Source organism: Mastigoproctus giganteus, chromosome 13 (genome assembly GCF_048544385.1).
Source record: "Mastigoproctus giganteus isolate SK-2022 chromosome 13, ASM4854438v1, whole genome shotgun sequence".
Lineage (NCBI taxonomy): Eukaryota > Metazoa > Arthropoda > Arachnida > Uropygi > Thelyphonidae > Mastigoproctus > Mastigoproctus giganteus.
The window spans coordinates 97,086,117-97,108,362 of NC_143587.1; the positions used below are offsets into that span (position 1 = coordinate 97,086,117).

Sequence of the window (22,246 nt, forward strand, 5' to 3'; positions counted from 1 at the left end):
TCCTTTAATATAACTGGATAGATCCCATCCACCCCAGGTGCTTTTCTTACGTTTAACTTCAACAATTTCTCTTCCATTACAAAATCATTAAGTATCTTGCTACAATTTGATAACCTTCTGCCATTTTCAAACCTTAATAATTCCTCACGTGTGAATGTAGATGCAAAATACTCATTCAGTTTGTTTGTTATCTGAGCAGGATCATCAACAGTCGAACCATCAATGTCAAGTGGACCAATCAGATTCATCCCCTTCCTTTTAGAGTTTATATAAGTAAAGAAATCCTTGCTGTTTTTTTAGCATCTTTTGCCAAGGATTTCTCGTAATCTGCCTTCGCCTGCCGAATCTCCTTTGTCACCTGATTACAGATTAACTTATATCTGCCATAGGCTTCTGAGTCGCTTGATAATTTATATGCATCCCATGCATATTTCTTCTCTGTTACGAGTCTCATTAGTTCATTTGACAACCATTTAGGCCTAAACCTTGAACAATATTTCTTAATAGGTATGAAACTTTAAGTAGCTTCCACGATTAATTCCTTGAATGCTTCCCACTTAGAATTTACTGTTGGTAACATCGTCAGTTGATCCCACTGTACAGAATTATAAAACTGTCGGAGACCACTGTCCAAATAAATTTAGGAATGGTTGCAGAATAGATCTGCAGAAATTTGCTTTCAGGTAGTTTATTGCTAGAATCAGCTGGAATTGCGGGTAGTTGATTGCTGGAATCAGCTGGAATTGCGGGTAGTTGATTGCTGGAATAAGCTTCCATGTCATGTTGTGGAAATGGGTAGTTTGAATAAATGTAAGAAAGAACGAGACAAATTATTAGAGAGGTCAACAGGTGATGTGGGAATGTTTTTTTTTTCCTTCACTGATGCTGTACAAGCATCTTTTCTTGCATAATTTGCCACTACTAATGCTAATTTATTGTATTTTAATTCAAAAATAAGTTATAAAAAATGTTAAAACAGACAAAATTGAGCAACCATTAAATATGGATATGTTACTCAAAAGTTAAATCACATTCCTCATACTAAATGACCTTAGATGATAAATGGAAAAATTTAAGAAAATTTTAGTGGAAACTACAAAAGGTATGCAGGAGAGGTTCTTTTCAGAAGTTCTCCTTGCATACCTCTGCTCTTCCTAAAGAGATGTGGGAGAAGTTCTTTACAGAACTTTTCCCACATGCCTCTATAGGAAGGGCACAATATCATGGATTGGGTACACCACAACTGAATTGCTGACTTCACGTTGGACCCAAGGAGTCTGAGTTTCAGTTATAGAAAATTAAAATTATAAGAGATTTTTGGTGAACAATACTGTTAAATCTTTGTTAAGTAAGAACAATTCACTAAATTGTCTGTTGAATGTATTTAGATTAAATTAAATGAATAATGAGGAGGCATTTGGAAACTGACTGCATCTTAGAATTGTGGTGTAATATCAAGTTGCGACTTGCCACAGCATGTTCACTGGCTCATATAGACATAGTAGCACATGAATTGCCTATTTATCTGCATTGAGTCTGAATTAGGGCATGCTGAATAGGAGGTGTTTTATCACATTTTAAAATGATTAATTTTACTAAAAGCAAATTTTCATCAAATTAGGGAAAACTGCAAAAGAAACTGTCAATAGGCTTAGTAGCATTTGTTAGCGTATTTTTTTAAATTTAGCTAGTGATTTTGTAAGTTACAACTTTCTACTCACACTGCTATCATATCATTGTTTTGTGGGAATATTGTAGCGTAACCAAGTAGCACAGAAGAAGAATAGTAGGGTTTTAATTGTAATAAATAAGTATTTTTAAGATTTTGATCACTTTTTGGGCATATATTATTTGTACTTAGCTAAAGATATAACTAATTTAACATTGTGATCGTATGTTATAGAGTAAATTGATAGCGTATGTATCTCGAACTTGATAGCTAAGATATAACATAAAACTATATAGATGAATACTTATTACTGCATTAGCTTAGTATTGTATAGTATAGTAAATTAATCAATTAAATTTATTAACCTTATTAATTTCTATTGTTAATTAATTACATCATATTTAAATGGAAATACGATGCCCCAGACTAGAGTAGCAAAGCAATGTGCACAAAGTAGCGGGAGTGCTGTGGCCATGGGAGAACTGAAGGGGGCAATTCTCCAATGCATCACGGCCTAAAAAAATGTGCAACTTGTTAAATGTTTCCTGGCCTTTCTGGAACAGGACATGATCTAACCAAGGAGGATGTCTTTGCGTGTGCTAAGTGCACAAAGTGTCAAGAAATTAGGTGCCAACTCAGTGTTCTGATGGGTGTCTATGAGAGTTTGAAGAGTAGGATAGATGGCCTCGAAGGAATTGAAATGGGAGGCCCATCAAACTCTCAGCTGCCTAACTCAATGCCTGAGATGAGATCACTCTTGTGCATCAGGCTACACAGGGCAGAATGCTCTGATCCCACAGCAGCTAGTTATTGTCGGTGACTAATGTTATGGAGACGGGAAATGTATTGTGCCAAAAAGGATAGGTGGAATAGGACCAAGGTATGTCTGCCAGGGGCAAAAGTTTATGACGTTGCAGAGCAGATATCATCTTTTAAAGGACAAAGGGTGATATTGTTGTATACTCAGGCACTAATGACATTAAGTAGAAGATCTATGGACTTACTTAAATAAGTACAGGTCAGTGTTGAAAAAAAGCTGCGAGTTAGGGTTAAATTTGAAATTGTCTGCAATTCTGCCCAGACATGAAAGGAGGAAGTATATAATGGGAGCCTTGTTAATCAGTTCGGCCCTGGAGAGATTGTGCAAGGCTCATGGGGTAGAATTTTTCTCAGCCTGGTCTGTGCTTGTTAACAGGAGAGATTGTTTCTACAGGGATGGGATACACTTAAATAGAAAGGTTGCAAGAATAATTGCTGATGCTATCGAGGCAATGTTAGGTGTGACGGAGAACTGCTAGCTTGGGGGGATTCACAGACTAATTGATTAACAGTAGCCACAGGCAGAGGTGAAAGTGATTCTTGCACTGCTTCTATTGGAATGAGCAGTAACTGGAAAGCAAGATACTTTGGGGATTTCAAGGACTGCTGAGAGTTGTCATGGAATAAGTAAATATGTGGGTTGTATTAGGGTAACTAAGAGTAAGAACAGGTTCATGTATGTGCACCAATGCTAGGAGTGTATTAAATAAAGCTGATTTATTTGAAGTGCTGGTGAAGACATCAAAAGCTGATGTTGGGATATCAGAGACATGGTGTCACACAGAGATAAGGAATGCAGGATTGGAATTTATGGAATGCAATGTGTAGAGAAAGGGTAGAAGTATAGGAGGGGTGATGCTGTTAGTTAAGAAACAAAATCTAAGGAAGTACATCCAGTTCACATGGGTAGACAGTGCAATATTGAGTCAATTTGGTGTGACATAAGCACTGGGAAAACCCATTTGAGAGTAGGACTGTGTTATAGGCCTAATGACGGTTGAGTACAACGAACAACTGTACAGAGAAATAGAGTGAGCTAGTAAATCAGATTGTCTTATAATTTGGGATTCTGATTTCTCAGATATAGACTGGAACTTGTGGGTTGGTCACACACACTAGCAAGACTTAATTGGATGATTGTTTTCTAAAGCAGCATTTTTGAGAGGCAACCAGAGAGAGTATTACTCTTGATCTGATTATCAGCGGTGATTCTTCTTGCATTAAGATTCTGCAGATAAAGGAAACACCAGGTGGCAGTGATCACAGTGTACTGACGTGGGATTTACTTAAAGATGTAACTAACATCAGAATTAAAGTGAAGGGTTTTTGCTATCTTAAAGGTGACTACAGTGGTCACAGAGATTTTTTAAATTCTAAACAGCAGGACCAATTGATGATGTTACCAACAGCAAATTCTAAATGGGAAGCATTCAAGAAATTAACCGTGGAAGCTACTAGTCTTTTCATGCCAACTAAGAAATACCGTTCAAGTTTTAGGCCTAAATGGATGTCAGATGAACTAATGAGACTCGTGGCAGAGAAGAAAAATGCATGGGACGCATATAAATTATCCGGAGACACAGGTGCTTATGATAGATATAAGATAGCTGTAATCAAGTCACAAAGGATGTTAGGCAAGCAAAGGCAGATTATGAGAAATCTTTAGCAAAGGATGCAAAGAAAAACAGTAAAGACTTTACCTATTTAAACTCTAGAAGGAAGAGGATGAATCAGATTGGTCCAGTTGACATCAACGATTCAATTGTTGATGAACCTGCTGAGGTAGCTGACAAACTGAATGACTATTTTGCACATACATTTACACATGAGGAAGTCTGTATGGAAGTGGAGGCCAGAAGCGTATCAAACTCTGGCAGGGCACTAAATGATTTTGTAATAACTGAAAGTAAAGTGAAGGAGAAATTGTTGAAATTGAACATAGGGCACCTGGGGGTGGATGGAATCTATCCAGTTATATTAAAAGAAGCAGCAAATAAAGTAAGCAAACTCTTAGCCATAATTATAAAAGCTTCCATTGATTCAGGGTTAGTCTCTATGGGTTGCAGATGTGCAAATGTGTGCAAGCTTATGCAGCATCAGCCAAAAAATATATATATAAAATAAAATAAATAAATAAAAAATAACCACTTCCACGTCACCCCTCTGTTTGTTCGAAATATCTGTTCAGCTGAGCCTTAAACTTATTTAGGCTATCAACTTCCACGACAAGGGATGGAAGTCTGTTCCACCAACCAACCACCTGCTGGCTAAAGGCAAATTTCCACACGTCTATCCTACATCTGTCTTTCCTCAATTTGAATTTATGCCTTCTCAGGTGAATATTCTGAGCAAGAGGCAGAATCCCATCAGCATTGAGCATGCTCAACCCATTCAAGGCTTTATACACCTCTATCAGTTCACCTCGCTGGTGCCTAGTCTCCAGACACTGTAATTTGCAAAACTTAAGCCTTTCTTCGTAAGAGCACCCCTTTGTTCCATTCACTAATCTTGTTGCCCTTCTCTGTACTCGTTCCAGCAGCTCTACATCCTTCTTGAAATGAGGCCTCCAGGCCTGTATACAGTAGTCTAGGTGTGGCCTGACCATTGCCTTATACAAGGGAATAATCACCTCCTTATCCCTGCTAGAAAAATTCCTATATATCATTGACAATACACCATGAGCTACTCTTGCAGCCCATCTGCACTGCTCAGAGAACTTCATATCTGCATGCACAACAACCCCAGGTCCCTTTCATTCTGTACCACTGTCAGTGAAGTATCACACAGTTGATACGTTGCTCTGGGGTTACTGTTTCCCATATGTAGTACTTTACATTTGTCAATGTTAAACTTCATTTGCCACCTCTCAGCCCATCTGCTCAACCTTTCCAGATCCTGTTGCAGCAGCATAGTGTCAGTAGTATCCTTGACAACCCTGCCAACCTTCGTATCGTCTGCAAACTTGGACATTAAGCTTGATATACCATCATCAATATCATTTATAAATACAGAAAACAATAATGGACCCAACACTGATCCCTGAGGGACTCCACTGATAACATTAGTCCACGATGAGCAGTGTCCATTGATTACCACTCTCTGTCTTCTTCCCCTCAACAACCCCTTTATCCATAGCAGCAATTTGCCTCCAATGCCACACTACTCCAATTTGTGCAGCAGTCTTCCATGTGCAACAGTATCAAAAGCCTTTCTAAGATCCAAGTATATAATATCAAAGTTATTCCCTGCATCCAGTTCTTTTGTGACTGCATCATAGTATCCAATCAAATTGGTCAGGCAAGACTTCCCCTTAACAAAACCATGCTGTGTCCGAGCTATAACTGAAGTCTTGCCTAGATGATCCTGCAGTCCTTCTTTAACCAGTGCCTCCATTAATTTTCCGGGAACAGAAGTTAAACTCACAGGTCTATAATTACTTGTGTCAGCCTGTGATCCTCCTTTATGAATTGGGGTCACATTTGCACGTCTCCAGTCCATGGGTACCCCCCCTTAGTCCAAGGAAGCTCTCATAATTGTGGCTAATGGTTTGTTTACTCCCATTGTTGCCTCCTTTAATATAACTGGATAGATCCCATCCACCCCAGGTGCCTTTCTTGTGTTTATCTTCAACAATTTCTCCTCCACTTTACTCTCAGTTATTACAAGATTCTCTAGCTTACTGCCAGAGTTGAATACACCTCTGGCATTCCCCTTGCTGAATAACTCCTCATGTGTGAATGTCGATGCAAAATATTCATTTAGTTTGTTAGCTACCTGAGCAGGATTATCAACAGTTGACCCATCGATATCAAGTGGACCAATCTGATTCATCCCCTTCCTTCTAGAGTTTACATAAGTAAAGAACTCTTTGCTGTTTTTCTTTGCATCCCTTGCCAAAAATTTCTCGTAATCTGTCTTTGCCTGCCTAACCTCCTTTGTAACTTGGTTACAGATCAACAGTACATCTGAGGTCGAGGATTTCCTGTGCGGACGTGCCTTTCTGCCGCTCTTGGAATAGAGAAGTTTTTTCTGATTTATTTTCTGCTTTATTAGTTTAAATTGACATATTAACTTATTTCTAGAGTAGCTTTATATTCCTATTTACGGTACTTAAAGTTAAAATAACTTAGATAGAGATTTTGTAGGTATTACTTAGTATCGGAAAGGGTATCAAATCCACGAGTTTACCGTTCATAAACGGCCGCCATTGCTACGTGAAAATTAATCAGTAAAATCTATTAATCTTGTCGAACTTCATTGGCAATTAAATTGTAATTTTAACTATACATATAACCACTTAGGTTACGGAACATAAATAATTAGTAAAAATAAATAATTAATACATAACTTGATACAGAAGTTATATAAAGGGATTTCGTAGATAACACTCGTTACTGAAGCGCGATACAGCATATCCGGAATTCGATAGCATTAGCTTTGTATAGTATAGTGCATAATATAATATTGTCAATTAATCAGTACATCTATTAATCTTGTTAAACTTCATTGTCAATTAAATTGTACTTTTAACTATATATATATAACGACTTAGAGTACAAACGTAGCGAATAATTAATACATACTTGATACGGAAGTTATATAAATTGAACTCGTAGATAACACTCGATACCGAAAAATAAATATAGCGTTATAACTGTGTGTTAAGATACAAGTTTAAGGTTTTAATTTTGTTCTGAAATTGTAATTTTATTGACATTTAAATCGAAATCATGACTCTGACCAGAGCAGCAAAGCAAAAGGCTCAAGCTAATGGGAGTGCTGTGACTCAGGGGAGAACTGAGGGGGGCGGTTGCCCCCTGAATCACGGCCTTTTAAGATGCACTGTTTGCTTGATGTTTGCGGAGCAATCGGGTACGGGACATGATACTGCCATGGGGGATGTCTTTGTGTGTGCAAGATGCAAGGAGTGCAAGGAAATTAGGCGACAACTCGGCGTTGTTATGGGCCTATATGAGACCTTGAAGGACAGGGTGGATGCCCTCGAAGGAAATAAATTGAGGGGCCCATCAAGCTCTCAGCTGCCCACATCAACACCAGAGCTTGGACTTGGTCATCTTGCAACACAGAGGCAGCCCCCAAGGCAGAATGCGCTGGTCCAACAGGAACTAGTAGTTGTTGGTGACTCAATTGTCAGGGAAACGGGGAACATGCTTTGTAAAAAGGATAGGTGGAACAGGACCAGGGTATGTCTGCCAGGGGCAAAGGTTGATGACGTTGTAGAGCAGATATCATCTTTTAAGGGCACAAAAGGTGATATAGTTGTACACGTTGGCACTAATGATATTAAGAGTAGGAGACCAGCGGAATTACTTAACAAGTACAGGTCACTGTTGAAAAAAAGCCGTGAAGTAGGGTTGAATTTGAAAGTGTCTGCAATTCTGCCCAGAAATGATAGGAGGGAGTATATGATGAGAGCCTTGTCGATCAATTCGGCCCTGGAAAGATTGTGCAAGGCTGAAGGGGTAGAATTTTTTTCAGCCTGGACTGTACTTGTTAACAGGAGAGATTGCTTCTACAGGGATGGGATACACTTAAATAGAAAGGGTGCAAGAATATTTGCTGATGCTATCGAGGCAGTGTTAGGTGGGTCGGAAAACTGCTAGCTTGGGGGGAGACAAAGACTAATGGATTAACAGTAGCCACGGGCAGAGGTGAAAGAGATTCTTGCACTGCTTCTATTGGAATGAGCAGAAGCCTGAAAAACAAGATGCAGGATATTTCAGAGACTGCTGGAAGTCATTGCGGTACAAGTAAACACATGGGTTGTGTTAGGGTAGCTAAGAATAGAAACAGGTGCATGTATACTTGCGTGTACACTAATGCTAGGAGTTTAGTAAATAAATTTGATGAATTTGAGGTATTACTCAAAACATCAAAGGCAGATATTGTTGGGATATCAGAGTATCAGACGTGGTGTCACACAGATATAAGGAATGCAGAACTGGAATTTGGGGAGTACAACGTCTACAGAAAGGATAGACAGGATAGGAAGGGAGGAGGGGTTATGCTATTAGTTAAAAAACACATAAAATCCAAGGAAGTGAAGCCAGTTGACATCGCTGGACAGTGCAGTGTTGAGTCAGTTTGGTGTGACATAAGCATTGGGAGATCAAAATTGAGAGTAGGAGTGTGCTATAGGCCTAATGACTCTGATGAGTATAATAAGAACTTGTGCAGGGAAATAGAGTGGGCCAGTAAATCAGAGAGTCTTATAATGGGGGATTTTAATTTCCCAGATATTGACTGGAATTTGTGGGTTGGTCACTCACACACTAGCAAGGCTTTTGTGGATTTATTGGATGATTGTTTTCTACACCAGCATGTTCGGGAGGCAACTAGAGGGAGTAATACTCTTGATCTGATTATCAGTAGTGATTCTTCATGCATTAGGAATCTGCAGATAAATGAACCACTGGGTGGCAGTGATCACAGTGTGCTGAAGTGGGATTTACTCAAGGAGGTAACTACCATCAGAGGTAAAGGGAAGGGTTTTTGCTTTCGTAAAGGAGACTATGCTGGTCTGAGACAGTATTTAAATTCTATACAGTGGGACCAACTGATGATGTTACCAACAGCAAATTCAAAATGGGAAGCATTCAAGGAACTAATCTTGGAAGCTACCAGGCTTTACATACCAACCAAGAAATATTGTTCAAGGTTCAGGCCTAAATGGTTGTCAGATGAACTAATGAGACATATGGCAGAGAAGAAAAATGCATGGGATACATACAAATTAATGGGTGACGTGGAAGCCTATGATAGATATAAGTTGGTCTGTAACCAAGTCACAAAGGAGATTAGGCAGGCAAAGGCAGATTATGAGAAATCCTTGGCAAAGGATGCAAAGAAAAACAGAAAAGAGTTCTTTACCTATTTAAACTCAAGAAGGAAAGGGATGAATCAGATTGGTCCACTGGATGTTGATGGTTCAACAGTTGAGGATCCAGCTCAGGTGGCTAACAATCTAAACGAGTATTTTGCATCTACATTCACACGTGAGGAGTTATTCAGGAAGGGGAATGTCGTAGGTGAAGTAAACATTGGCAGTGAGCTAGATGATTTTCTAATAACTGAGAGGAAAGTGGAGGAGAAATTGTTGAGGATAAACATAAAAAAGGCACCCGGGGTGGATGGGATCTATCCAGTTATATTAAAGGAGGCAGCAAAGGAAGTAAGCAAACCCCTAGCCATAATTATGAGAGCTTCTTTGGACTCAGGGGAGGTACCCATGGACTGGAGATGTGCAAATGTAACCCCAATTCACAAAGGAGGATCAAAGGCTGACACAAGTAATTATAGACCTGTTAGTTTAACTTCGGTTCCAGGAAAATTAATGGAGGCACTGGTTAAAGAAGCACTGCAGGATCATCTGGACAAGAATTCAGTTATAGCTCAGACACAGCATGGGTTTGTTAAGGGCAGGTCTTGTCTGACCAATTTGATTGGATACTATGATGTAGTCACAAAAGAACTGGATGCAGGGAATAACTTTGATATTATATATTTGGATCTTAGAAAGGCTTTTGATACTGTTGCGCATGGAAGACTGCTGCACAAATTGGAGAAGTGTGGCATTCGAGGCAAATTGCTGCTATGGATAAAGGGATGGTTGAGTGGCAGAAGACAGAGAGTGGTAATCAATGGACACTGCTCAACGTGGACTAATGTTATTAGTGGAGTTCCTCAGGGTTCAGTGTTGGGTCCATTGTTGTTTTCTGTATTTATAAATGATATTGATGATGGTGTATCAGGCTTAATGTCCAAGTTTGCAGACGATACAAAGGTTGGCAGGGTTGTTAAGGACACTACTGATACTATGCTGCTGCAACAGGATCTGGAAAGGTTGAGCAGATGGGCTGAGAGGTGGCAAATGAAGTTTAACATTGACAAATGTAAAGTACTACATATGGGAAACAGTAACCCCAGATCAACGTATCAACTCTGTGGTACTACGCTGACAGTGGTAGAGAATGAAAAGGACCTGGGGGTAATTGTGCAGGCAGATATGAAGTTCTCTGAGCAGTGCAGACGAGCTGCAAGAGTAGCTCATGGTGTCTTGTCAATGATATACAGGAATTTTTCTAGCAGGGACAGGGATGTGATTATTCCCTTGTATAAGGCATTGGTCAGGCCACACCTTGAGTACTGTATACAGGTCTGGAGGCCTCATTTCAAGAAGGATGTAGAGCTGCTGGAACGAGTACAGAGAAGGGCAACAAGATTAGTGAATGGAACAAAGGGTTGCTCTTACGAAGAAAGGCTTAAGTTTTGCAAATTACAGAGCCTGGAGACTAGGCATCGCCGAGGTGATCTGATAGAGGTGTACAAGGCTTTGAATGGCTTGAGCATGCTCAATGCCGATGGAATTCTTCCTCTTGCTCAGAATAATCACCTGAGAGGGCATAAATTCAAATTGAGGAAGGACGGATGTCGGATAGATGTGCGGAAATTCGCCTTTAGCCAGCGGGCAGTTGGTTTGTGGAATAGACTTCCATCGCTTGTTGTTGAAGTTGATAGCCTAAACAAATTTAAGGCTCAGCTGGACAGGTATTTCGAACGAATTGAGGGGTGAAATGGGAGTAGTGGTTGTTTTTTTTTTTTTTTTCTGTTTTTTTTGGCTGATGCTGAATAAGCTTGCTTTCTTGCATCATATGCCTCTACTAATGCTAATGCTAACTTGTATCTATCATAGGCTTCTGTGTCACGTGTTAATTTGTATGTATCCCATGCATTTTTCTTCTCTGCCATATGTCTCATTAGTTCATCTGACATCCATTTAGGCCTAAACCTTGAACAATATTTCTTAGTTGGTATGTAAAGCCTAGTAGCTTGCAAGATAAGTTCTTTGAATGCTTCCCATTTTGAATTTGCTGTTGGTAACATCATCAGTTGGTCCCACTGTATTGAATTTAAATACTGTCTCAGACCATCGTAGTCGCCTTTATGAAAGCAATAACCACTATAACCCTTACCCCTGATGGTTGTTACCTCTTTGAGTAGGCGCCTCCGTAGCCAGGTGGGAAGGAGCAGCAGTGCGTAGCACACGCTTCTTGATTAGACCGGGGTTCGAGCCCGTCACCACCAAATACGGAGGATGCGGAAAGGTCAGGGAATGACCACCGCATATCCCGGAGCAATATGGCCTTAGTTGCTAATGCTCCTAAAAAACCAAATAACTAACTAACCTCTTTGAGTAAATCCCACTTCAGCACACTGTGATCACTTCCCACTAGTGGTTCCTTTATCTGCAGATTCTTAATGCATGAAGAATCACTACTGATAATCAAATCAAGAGTATTACTCCCTCTAGTTGCCTCCCGAACATGCTGATGTAGAAAACAATCATCCAATAAATCCACAAAAGCCTTGCTAGTGTGTGAGTGACCAACCCACAAATTCCAGTCAATATCTGGGAAATGAAAATCCCCCATTATAAGACTCTCTGATTTACTGGCCCACTCTATTTCCCTGTACAGTTTCTTATTATACTCATCAGAGTCATTAGGCCTATAGCACACTCCTACTCTCAATTTTGATCTCCCAATGCTTATGTCACACCAAACTGACTCGACACTGCACTGTCCAGCGATGTCGACTGGCTTCACTTCCTTGGATTTTATGTATTTCTTAACTAATAACATAACCCCTCCTCCCTTCCTATCCTGTCTGTCCTTTCTGTAGACATTGTACTCCCCAAATTCCAGTTCTGCATTCCTTATATCTGTGTGACACCACGTCTCTGAAATCCCAACAATATCTGCCTTTGATGTTTTGAGCAATACTTCAAATTCATCAAATTTATTTTCTAAACTCCTAGCATTGGTGTACACGTAAGTTAATGTATACTTAGTTCTTAGCTACCCTAACACAACCCATGTGTTTACTTGTACCCCAATGATTCCCAGCAGTCTCTGAAATATCCTGCATCTTGTTTTTCAGGCTTCTGTTCATTCCAGTAGAAGCAGTGCAAGAATCTCTTTCACCTCTGCCAGTGTCTACTGTTAATCTATTAGTCTTTGTCTCTTCCCAAGTTAGCAGTTTTCCGACCCACCTAATACTGCCTCAATAGCATCAGCAAATATTCTTGCACCCGTTCTATTTAAGTGTATCCCATCCCTGTAGAAGCAGTCTCTCCTGTTAACAAGTACAGACCAGGCTGAAAAAATTCTGCCCCTTGAGTCTTGCACAATCTCTCCATGGCCAAATTGATCGACAGGGCTCTCATCATATACTCCCTCCTATCGTGTCTGGACAGAATTGCAGACACTTTCAAATTCAACCCTAATTCACGGCTTTTTTTCAACAGTGACCTGTACTTGTTAAGTAATTCCGCCAGTCTCCTACTCTTAATATCATTAGTGCCAACTAATATCAATATCAACTTAATATCATTAGTGTACAACTATATCACTTTTTGTGCCCTTAAAAGATGATATCTGCTCTACAACGTTATCAACCTTTGCCCCTGGCTGACATACCATTGTTGAAATTGAACATAGGGCACCTGGAGTGGGTGGAATCTATCCAGTTATATTAAAAGAAGCAGCAAAGAGAGTAACCAAACTCTTAGCCATAATTATAAAAGCTTCCTTTGACTCAGGGTTGGTCTCTATGGGTTGCAGATGTGCAATGTGTCCCCAATTCAAAAAGGGTAGACACGAGTAATTACAGACCTGTTAGTTTTTTTTTTTTTTTTTTTTGATTTGGTAGTTGTTGGCGCATCGGCTTCTGTGGCCATATTGCACCTCCCAAGGTTTTTGCAGTACTTTGATCCAAGCCCGAGGCGGGAATCGAACCCGCGACCTTTGGGTTGCCGGGCAGGTACTTTACCCACTCGGCTAGCCCGGTCGGCCTTCCTGTTAGTATAGCTACTTTTCTGGGGAAAATAATGATGACACTGGTTGAAGAAGCAATATAGGATCATCTAAACAACACTGCAGTTATAATTCAGACACAGCATGAGTTTGCTGAGTGGAAGCCTTGTCTGACAAATTTGATTGGATACTATGACGTGGTTACAAAGGAAGTGGATGCAAAAAATAATTTTGATATCATATATTTGGATTTTAGGAAAGCTTTCGATACTGTTGCACGTGGAAGACTGCTTGGTTTGGTTTTGATTTTATTTGCGCATTAGCTACTAAGGCTATAATGCGCCGTGGAAGACTGCTATACAAATTGGAGCAGTATGGCATTAAGGGCAAGTTGCTACAATGGATGAAAGGATGGTTGAGTGTGAGAAGACAGAGTGGTAATCAATGGACACTGCTCTTTGTGGACTAATGTTATTATTGGAACCCCATGTTTCGGTGTTGGGCCCATTGTTGTTTTCTATATTTATCAATGATATTGATGAAGGTATATCAGGGATAATGTCCAAGTTCGCAGACAATACGAAGGTTGGCAGGGCTGTTAATGATAGTACACTACTGCAACAAAATCTGGAGAAGTCGAGCAGATGGGCTGAGAGGTGGCAACTGAAGTTTAACATTGACAAATGTAAAGTACTGCATATGTACCATTAACCCCAGAGTAACGTACCAGCTGGGTGGTACTACACTCAGGGTAGTAGAGAATGAAAAGGACCTGGGAATAATTATGCAGTCGGATATGAAGTTTTTTTAGCAGTGGAGACAGGCTCGCAAGAGTAGCTCATTGGTTTCTTGTCAATGATATACAGGATATACAATGATATATATGTATTGTCAATGATATGCTAGCAGGGATAAGGAGGTAATTGTCACCTTCTATAAGGCAATGTCAGGCCACACTTTGAGTACTGCATTTGGGTCTGGAGACCTCATTTTATGAAGGATGTAGAGCTGCTGGAACGAGTACAGAGAAGGGTAACGAGATTGAGTGGAATGAAGGGTCCTCTTACCAAGAACAGCTTACATTCTTCCAATTGCAGTGTCTGGAGACTAGGCACCTGCAAGGTGATCTGATTGAGGTGTATAAGGCCTTGAATGGTTTGAGCAAGCTCAATGCTGATGGGATTCTTCCTCTTGCTCAGATTACTCACTTGAGGGGAAATGAATTCAAATTGAGGAAAGACTATTGTAGAATAGATGTGTGGAAATTTAACTTTAGCCATCAGGTGTCTGCAAAATTGCTCGTGAAATTGGTATTTCTTATGGGCATGTCAATCAATTTTAAAAGAATATTTAGAAATGTGATGCATATTAGCCAAGTTTGTGCCTTACATGCTGTACTGATTGAACACACTAAAGCAGTGGTTCCCATTTTGTGGTTGTGAACCTCTGCAGGTTTACTCTAAATTTTTTTTTATTTCAAAAAAAATTAATTGAAAATGTATACCCTGCACAAATTCAGATGACCAATTAATGTTATTTAAGACCGTAATTTGGTAGTATGAACCAGAGCTGTGATGCTCGATACGTTCTACATTGATATCAATATTTGTAAAATAAGAGAAGTTTACCTCAATGTAGTACGTAGAACACTTCTGTATGATACTCTCCAGAAATTAAAATTTCTGGAGAGTATCATACATTAATTTCTGGAGAGTATCATACATTAATTAATCTCCATTAAATTGATTAAAAATCAATTTAATTGCGTTAAATTGATTAAAAATCAATTTAACGCAATTAACGAAAAAAATTGCAAAATGATTTTCCTTCCTGAAACTGACAACGCTTTTCGACCATATGTCATGATCACAGGAATGAAAATTACCGAATAGGGGTGAGTATGAAACTTAAATAGGGATTATTTGTCTTCATGCAACTTAATTTCTACGGTTTCTGCAATTAATAGTCGCGTATAATTACGTTGGACACTAAGTATTTTGGCCTCGTTTGGTCTCAACGATTGAGCATATACATTTGATGCCTTTTCGACCCCGTATCACATACTATGGGAGGTATTTAGACGATGTTCTAGTTATTACTGATAGTAGTACTATCCAAGACATTTTACGTTCATTTAATAATATTCATTCTAGACTCAAATTTACATTGGAGAGGGAGGATATGGATACAAAGTCATTAAATTTTCTAAATTTCACGCTTACTCGGGACTCGAATAAAATCCAATTTAACATCTATCGAAAACCTACAAACACCAGTATGCTTCTACATTATAACAGCTATCACCCGTTCACCTGCAAAAGATCGATTATCTTTAATCAATTTCTAAATGCCTACAAATATTCAACGACGGAATCTGCTTTGGGCTCATAAATACAAATATTAACCAGCAGATTCTTAAACAGGGGTTATCCCGTTGCTACAATAAATCGAATTAGGGTACAGGCTAAGGATAGGATACAAAATACTACACCAACCAACAATAGTACTATTAAAAAATACTTTATTTCTGTCCCATATGTTGAACAGTGGCACAAGCAGCTTAACAGATTCTTTAAAGATACTGAATTTAAAATTGTCAGGCCAATACCGAAATTACACACTATACTGAACAATCGCTCAGTCCTTTCCTTGTTCGCAGTACAAATTAATGACCTGGTATACAACATTTCTTGCAGTGATTGCGACTCATCCTACCAGAGTTCGACGCGTTTTCTTTTGAATATTCGTGTTAATGAACACGTGGCCTCAGTTCATGCTTCTCGTTCAGCAACATCAGAATTAGCCTTTCGTGCCGCTAACACAAAACACTTTTTTATTTAACGAGGCCAAAATACTTAATGTCCGACGTAATTATACACGACTATTAATTGCATAAACCGCAGAAATTAAATTACATGAAAATTCTCTTAATGTTTGTCGGCCATATCTCATCTCCGATTTGTGGACTTTTACATGAATGCGCAAAGACAAATAATTCCTATTTAAGTTTCATACTCGCCCTATTCGGTAATTTTCATTCCTGTGATCATGACATACAGTCAAAGTGTTGTCAGCTTCAGGAAGGAAAATCGTTTTGCAATTTTTTTCGTTAATTGTGTTAAATTGAATTTTATTGTGCAAAGTTGATTTTTAATTATTTTTAAAATTTTTAAAATTATTTGTTACTGTAATGTAAGTTTTTCGTTTTCATTTCTGGAGAGTATCATACGGAAGTGTTCTACGTACTACATTGAGGTAAACTTCTCTTATTATTTTACAAATAAAGACAGTAATGTAATACATGGCAATGGTGAATTTTGAATCTGGTGTATCTGAAAATTTACCTAAATTTAGATATAGATGGCATTGTGTGCAGAAACTCTACTTACATAACCCTACAAAATTTTATAATGTTTTCTTTATTGATAATACGGGTTTCTCCCGCTTTTTGAAGTGATGTATGTCAATAATAAAATGTTTAGTAAGAAATCGAACACATAAGTCAGTGAGTTCAGTAAAATAAATAAATATATAAAAGTTTTGTAGAAATAAATTTTATATAATATAAATATTTTTAAATTATAACAGCCATAATGTATCATTGATTGAAAACTAGAAACAAGGAAAAACGATGTTGATAAACATGTTAATGATAAGCAACAAAATCTTCCCACAAATTCAAGTCAAGGTGACCAAGAAATTAATAAAATGCATTCAGCTGATCAAAATTCTCAAATAGTTTATAAAAATGTCAAGATATCATATAAAGATGAACATTAAAAAGAGGAAATATAATAAAGATTACTTTAAATTTGGTTTTTCTTTTTTTTCTTTTTTTTTTCTTTTTTTGAAGATGATGAGTATCCATTGTCAGCAGTGTTTCATTTGTGGGGAAGTGCTCAAAAAAAGCAGCTTGAAACCCTCTGTTTTGTCTTGACATTTATGATCAAAACATGAAAACTATGTTGATAATCGTATTGATTTTTTTTTTTTTTTTTTTAAATGAAAATCGCATGGATTAAAAACACAAAATATTGATTCGTATATTTCTCTGAATAATCAAAAAAGATTGAAGCTTCATATTTTATAAGTTACCAACTGCAAATGCTGGAGAAGCTCATAAAATCAATTGTCAAGTGTATATATTTGGAGACAATTATTTAAGAAGTTGGAGATTTGGAGACAATTCAGTTAAGAAGTTGGAGCTGATACCCTTTTCTAATAACACAGTGTCTTCCCAAATACACGATATGTCTGATGTCAGTTATTGTAGAAAGAGTTTGAAAAAGTGCAATTTAGGCATTACAATTAGATGGGACCACTGACGTTTCTAATCTAGCAATTTTAATTGTTTATAAGATATCTGAATGATGTTAGTGCAAGAAAATATGCTATTTTGTTGCCCTTTAAGAACATACAACTGGTGAAGATATTTTTAATCTAATTAATTCATATTTTGAAGAAAAACAAATAAATTGGTCCTTTTGTTGTGGGATTTGCACAGACGGAGCAAAATTGATGACAGGAAAATTTGTAGGCTTAGTCACTCAAATATATTATGAACACATTGCAGCACACATATGCAAGCTTTTACATCGAGATGAATGCCACAGTGGAAAAGTACTATTAAAAATTATTAAGTAATCCAGTTCTCTTTAATTTTGTTCTTATTCAGTCTATTTTCCTCCCTTGTACCTTAGTGCATTGTAGTTCTTAAATGCTCTATGCTACTCCACGATGCTATCAAAATAGTTAATTTTATAAAAGCAAGACCAACTAACTCCTGACTGTTTACCACTTTATGTAAAGAAATGGGCAGTGAGCACGTTAACACTTTTAACACACAGATTTTGGGTGTCTTACCCATGGCAAAGTAATTACTAATTTATTTGAGTTGAGAGAGGAGCTAGTAGTTTTCTTCACCAATCATCCTTTAAACCTTAGTTTGGGTTTCAAAGAAAGATTAGCATATTTAGCAGATATCTTTTCAAAAATAAATAAACTTAATATATCATTACAGGGTTCAGATACAATCATTTTCAATGTTGAAGATAAGGTTGAAAGTATGATAAAGAAATTAAGATTTTGGAACAACACAGTTGAGATGAGTACTGAGTGCTTTAGCACGTTATATAATTTTTTGACAGAAAATGAACTAGCTTTTGACCCAATTGTCAAGAAAGATATCAGTAATCATCTCAAATTTTTAGAAGGGAATATTTTCCTCAAATTCTAATAAATTAAATTGAATTCGTAATCCATTTGGTGAGTACGTTGTTGCCTGATGACTTAACTGTGTACAAAAAAGAAAATCTTATTGATACTTCAACCGATTTTGGACTGCAAACATTCATGAATAAAAATCTTATCAATTTTTGGCTTGGATTAAAAAATAAATATCCATCACTTAGTGACAAAGCTTGTAAAATCCTCTTGCCATTTTTGACTACATATACGTGTGAGAGAGTGTTTTCAACCTATACCTCCTTAAAATCTAAATACTGCAACAGACTTGATGCTGAACAAGATTTAAGACTTGATTTATCTTCTGTTAAACCAGATATTGTTACACTTGGTTCAATTAAGTAATCCAGTTCTCTTTAATTTTGTTCTTATTCAGTCTATTTTCCTCCCTTGTACCTTAGTGCATTGTAGTTCTTAAATGCTCTATGCTACTCCACGAGTGTCAAAATTTCATTTTTAATCCACTCCTTTTTCTTCAGACATTTCTCATAACCTAGAACCTCCAAGCTTGTTTCAGTCAGAACAGATTTAAAACTCTTCCAAAGATCTTCCACTCACCCTTTTTCTCCTGCCTATGGATGTGTTGCATTCTTTTGTTAAGGCATGTCTTCATTAACTCATACACTTTTGGATTTTTTAAATTCTCTAAGTCAACTTTCTTCATTGATTGCTGTCTCCTAATAGCCTTCAAGCTCAGCTTGATCTCAGTTATGACTGGATTGGGGTCAGAATCAGTATCTGCACTGGGGTATGTCTTGGTGCTTTTAATACTTCTCCGGAAACACTGATTAATCACGATATAATCAATTTGGTTTCTGACCATGTTTTGTGTGGGCGACTTTCGTGTATAGAGCCTTGTCTTGGGAAGTTGAAACCAGGTGTTCTCAATCATCAAGTTCTCCTCTTGGCAAAATTGATATAATTTGATCCTCTCTTTCATTCATTGCTCCAAGACCAAATTCTCTTACAGTTTCACCAGATCTTCCTTTTTCAACCTTAGCATTCAGATCTCGCATAACGATATTTTGGTCTTGTTTCTTTGTTAGTTTGACTACTTCTCTTAGTTCTGCATAAAAACATTCAATTTCCACATCTTTCTTATCAGCTGTTGGAGCATATACTTGAATTATGTTGATATTTAAAGGTTGTCCCTTCAGCTGCAATAACAGTATTCACTTGGAATGTTGCCCAAAGTTGGGGATGCTTTTTGGAGACATCCTTGTTGACTAGGATCCCCACTCCATGCTGGTGTATGTTGTCATCATTTCCAGAGTAGTACAAGGTTGTGTTTTCGGAAACAAGTGTACCTGAACTAGGCCATCTAGTTTTGCATATCCTTATCACCTGTACATTAAGTCTTTTCATCTCCCGGATTGCATTCTTAAGTTTTCCCACAATAAACAGTGTTCTGTTATTCCATGTTCCAATTTGCAAAAGGTTCACCATTTTGAGCCCAGGGTATCTTAGCACTTCTGTCCCATTAAAAGGACGCCGGGAACTTGGGGCCAGTTATTATAGTTTTCTTGCCATGGTGATTGTTCTAGGGATAGAATAATGCAGTAGTTTCCCTGCTGCCTTTCTGCATTGCAGTGCTGTAATGACAATCTATCACTAAGCTGTCAGGACGGTGACTGTTCAAATAGCTTCTATCCCCATTCATTGCCTGTACTGTAGGAGCTGCTGCCCTTGTCCAGAGGTTATTTAGAGCACCTTCTTCTAGGTATGTTGCTTTACTGGGCTAAAGAGTCAGACCTAACCTGGTTTGAATTGGAGTTTCCTTCTTCTAGGTCTCTCTCTCTCTCTCTCTCTCTCTCTCTCTCTCTCTCTCTCTCTCTCTCTCTCTCTCTCTCGGCTCCTACCTCACAAAGACCTATCCAGCTTGGGTGACCCTACTAGCAGCTATGCCATTGCCCGCATGGCTCTCGAGGTTGTCAGAGCATGCAAGCCCCATCACCACGACAAGGTGAAGATAACATGGGAATCTGGTAATCAGGATATCAGCAAAAAATTAAATGACTTAGTGAGAGACTTGAATCTAACAAAATCCTGTGGAGCTCCTGACATTTTGCTTAAAAGAGTGGAATCTACTGGATTCCAACTGCAAGGCTTCCACATAAGAAAAAGATGTCACTTATGCACATTTTTATATTATTGCAGAATCCTTGTGCTGTTCTTTTGATTTGCTTGGTCTTTATGAAGAAGTTGGTATTAGCTGTAACCAAGAATAATCTTCAGATATATTGCACGCTCTATTTGTAACTTTGTAATATCCTCCGTAGTCGTTTAGAAAACTGGAAATGTGAAGCATGCATTAGACAAGATAGATATGACCAATATAAATGGAGTATCTATGGGGACTTCAAGATGCTGAGGTTACTTCAGGGTTTCCAAGATGATTTCACTGAGCTCTCTTGCTTTCCCTGCCTCTGGGTTAGCAGGGCAGTATATTAGCATTACAGGAGAAGAAAATGGTCAGTCAGAATTTAGTTGAAACCTGGCACATAAAATTTACTAAATAATTCCTTGATTCCAAGAAACAAAGTTTTGCTTCCACCATTCCATATCAGGTTTGGGCCAGTCAAAATTTATCAAAGAATTGGATCCTCAAGGTGACAACCTCAGATATATACAATATATATTTTCAAAATTGTCTAATGTAACACTGAAAGATAGCTTATTTATTGGTGCACAAATTAAGCAATATTGGCTTCACAAGAACTGGAAGACAATGACTGATGCTGAACAAATTGTTAGGCTGTTGTTTCACCTTGTAGTGAAATGTCTTTGTTAATAACATTAACAGTGAAAATTAAAAAGAACTAGTTGACAAGTTAATTCAAAATTTCAGAAAAATGGGTTGTAATTCAGTTCCATTACTGGAACTTGGTATTGGATTTTTGAATGTTATTTTTTAACATACTGAAAATTATGGCACATTGCATGCACTCTCTGAAATATAGGCAGAAGTGACATTTAAATATTGTTAATAAATCTTATATAGAAAAGTATTATTGAATATTTATATTTTTTTCATTTCTGGACAAACCATTGATCCTGTTCATAGACTGGATCATATTCAGAATCAACATGCCCAACTTGGTAAACAAACCCCAAGAAATGTAGATAAACAGAACCTTTTTTTTTTTTTTTTTTTTGAAAATTTTGTTACATAGTTAATAATCAATTTCCCAACATGCAAATGTAATTTTTTATCAACCTTAAAATACTGCAGGTAAATAGCAGGAATGAAATACTTTTTCAGATTGTTTTTAAATTTCTCTGTTGATATAATTTAACCTCACATGTGGTGGGTATGGACTTGGCACACCCAGGGTTCTGAGCTGGATATCATTAGTCTTTTCTTTCTTGGTGATTCCCTTCTACTTCTGACTCTTGTTCTCTCACTCTCTCTCTCTCTCTCTCTCTCTCTCTCTCTCTCAGGGTAATTCAGAAAATTTTTTTTTGGCTGGTAATTAACCTATAATAATAATAATTAACACAACCTAATGTGATTAGGCTTAGCCTACACTAAAATGTGTGACAATTCTTGTTAAAATGTGTCATTTTGTAAACTTTATCTCTTCTGGCTGAAAGCCAATTAAAATGTTTCTGGTTTCCTCTTTTTAACAGTTGGTATGTATATGAAATGTCATGAATGGTAGAAGAGAGAAACAAAAAA

General features: G+C 37.8%; 1 protein-coding gene across 1 annotated transcript in view; it reads left to right on the forward strand.

Moving 5' to 3' along the window:
* Nucleotides 1–22,246, forward strand: part of LOC150076274 (vacuolar protein sorting-associated protein 37A-like) — a 186,457-nt gene that overhangs the window by 63,223 nt on the left and 100,988 nt on the right. The window lies entirely within an intron of this gene.